This window comes from Pyrus communis, chromosome 12, assembly GCF_041283825.1.
Source record: "Pyrus communis isolate YQ-2024b chromosome 12, ASM4128382v1, whole genome shotgun sequence".
Lineage (NCBI taxonomy): Eukaryota > Viridiplantae > Streptophyta > Magnoliopsida > Rosales > Rosaceae > Pyrus > Pyrus communis.
Window position 1 is genome coordinate 19,491,856 of NC_142576.1, and position 2,552 is coordinate 19,494,407.

Consider the following 2,552-nt stretch of genomic DNA (forward strand, 5'->3'; position numbering starts at 1 on the left):
TGTCAAGGATCGAACAAGAACCAAGTTTACAGTGTGTGTTTTAAATTAGGTAACTTTGTTTTAAATTAAGTCCTTCAAATGTGTTAGGTTAGGTTGTTTTAAGGGTTTCATTATTCTCTACATTTAACTCTGTGGTTGTTAAGAAAGTGATCTATCTATACATTTTTCTTTTAACGTATCGGCTTTCATTAAGTTTTTCTTGAGGAATTTGGAAAACTAGCCAAAATTTAGACTATGAATAGAATTTTAGGCAATTAATTAATTATTATTATTTTTTTAATCATTGTAACCAAATTTTAACATAAGAGTACTTAAAACACTGTTGTTGACTGAAAATTGCTAAAGATATATTCTGTAACTTGTGTTCTTTCGTCCTAATCGGCTTTCCCTGATGGCTCTGCCTCCACTCCAACTTTGTTAACAAGTTCATGATGAATTAAAGTAGAACAAAAAAATGAACCCAAAAACATGAGATTTCTAACATTGAGAACCGCTCACCACCAACCATATCTTCATTTACCAAATTATATGATTGTAATTTTAATAATTTCGCTATTTGATGCCTCCGATTATATGCAATACAAAAGGTTGTGTGGGTGGATTACAGGTTTCAATGTTGTGATGCTTGAGGTAGCTGGGTGGGCCTTGTGATTAGAAAAAACAAATTGAAAAAATTTCTCAGATCGCTCACAAAAACGATCTAAAGAGAATGACTGCACACAATGGATAAGAATTGTAGTATTTTCATGTCAAATTTTGGTTACAATTACGTTACATGCATCCCCGTTCACCAAGACATGAACACCCTTGGCTCGTATCCTAATAGTCACAAAACGGTCTAATATGACGAAAAATGAAAAATAATTACATAACACAACAAAATAAATAAAAATAAAATAAAGGTTCTTTCCTTGATATGCATCTCCCCCACAAGTACCTTGTGTCGATCCTCCAAAGTTATGTACTATCCGTTTTACCTTCCAATGATCTATCCCTAATCAATTTCAAACCGAGACTCTTGAACCGATCTGATGAATACTGCCTTGATGCTTTTCCTCCAATCTGTCCCGGCCTTCATCATTGCGGCAAACTCCTCATAACTTATTCGTCCATCCTGCATCATGGAGAGGGACTCAGTGTGACTTCTAAGCAAATACTAGAACAAGAAAATTAATGGTTTTGGTTCATAAGGTAGCAGCACATCAATTTTTTGTTTCTAGATAAATTGCCAACCTAAGAATATACAGCACACAAGCCCGTATTTTCATAGTAGCAACTAGCAGTTTTAGCCTGCGCGTTGCCGCGGGAATGTCAAATGCATTAGAAGTAGTGTAAATAAGTGTCATTGATAGTATAACGTATTGCTGGTCCAGGACATCAACTCTGAAAGCATAAAGGTTTAATCATTCGTAGCAGATTGTCAAAAACCAACCACAGTCGAGTTAATATCCATTGAGGTTCCCACAAAATCTGGTTTGCCGTTGGAAAAAAATGTGCAACTTTATTTTAACCAAAAGTCCGAAAGAAAATAACATATAAAGCATTTCAAGATTGGCATGACAATCCTGTAACAGCTATCTAATCCCAGGAAGCCCAACCTTGGCAAACATTAACAATTAAAAGAAAGAATAACCTAGTTCATAAAAGAGCCTATTTTCCAGTATGAGGTTAGGTAGATTATGTAACACCACTAACCATCATTTGGTTCCAACTTCTTGAAGCTTTCAACTGCAGCATCGATGTCATTGAGTGTCATATAGGTCTGCAGCCAGCAAGATGCAGAGAAATTAGATCATTAACAGCAACCAGAAGGCTTTATGAATTCTAGCCAATTAAAGATTATTACCTGGCCTTGGCGAAACAAAGCCTTCACATTATCTTCTCAATCATGCAAAGCAAAGTCTGTCCAATCACGCAAAGCCTTCACCTATTTGTGCCAAATGTTAAACAGAGAAATCATAAACACAATATGTGACAATATTAAAAAGATTGATAGGTTAGCACACTTAAGTCTAAAACTTATCATGATATTGCAAAGTTTTGTATGAGCAAATTTACTATAAAAAAATAGCTCGAAATAGCTTGAGTTCGGTATTGGGCTTCAATTTTTTAAGCGAATCAAATTCGAGTCAACTCATCTATAACTCTGAAAACAATCTTTTATCCATTAAACACTTAACTCGACACGAGACCAGGCAATCTGGTATATTTTTATGGATCTATAGACCGCCTCTTGCAGAGACCATGCATGACACAGTGGTTTCTATATCTGCAAATAGAAACAGCAATTGAATTCAAACAAATAGGGGCAGAAAACCATATCAAACATTTGTGGTGAGTACATACCAAAAAACAAACTTGTGGTGAGTGGCTGAGTGACTGAAATCACCTTATCCAATATAATTTTTGTGTCGAGAAAAATGAACCCTATAATATATATACCTTGAACAGTGACCAAAAGCGGACAACCATTTATGGGTTCGGTCCCTTTGGCCCCTTTGCCTTTGGGAGAATATTCCTATAGCGCCAGTTCTGGTTTCTCTGCAGACTCG

General features: G+C 35.7%; 1 long non-coding RNA gene across 1 annotated transcript; it reads right to left on the reverse strand.

Moving 5' to 3' along the window:
- Positions 1-976: 976 nt before the first annotated feature.
- On the reverse strand, positions 977-2,273 carry LOC148692448 (uncharacterized). The gene is made up of 3 exons (XR_015953807.1): positions 1,847-2,273; positions 1,696-1,762; positions 977-1,114 (listed from the first exon to the last, which is right to left on the reverse strand). It is a non-coding gene; the product is annotated as an uncharacterized LOC148692448 (long non-coding RNA).
- Between the last annotated feature and the right edge of the window lie 279 nt (positions 2,274-2,552).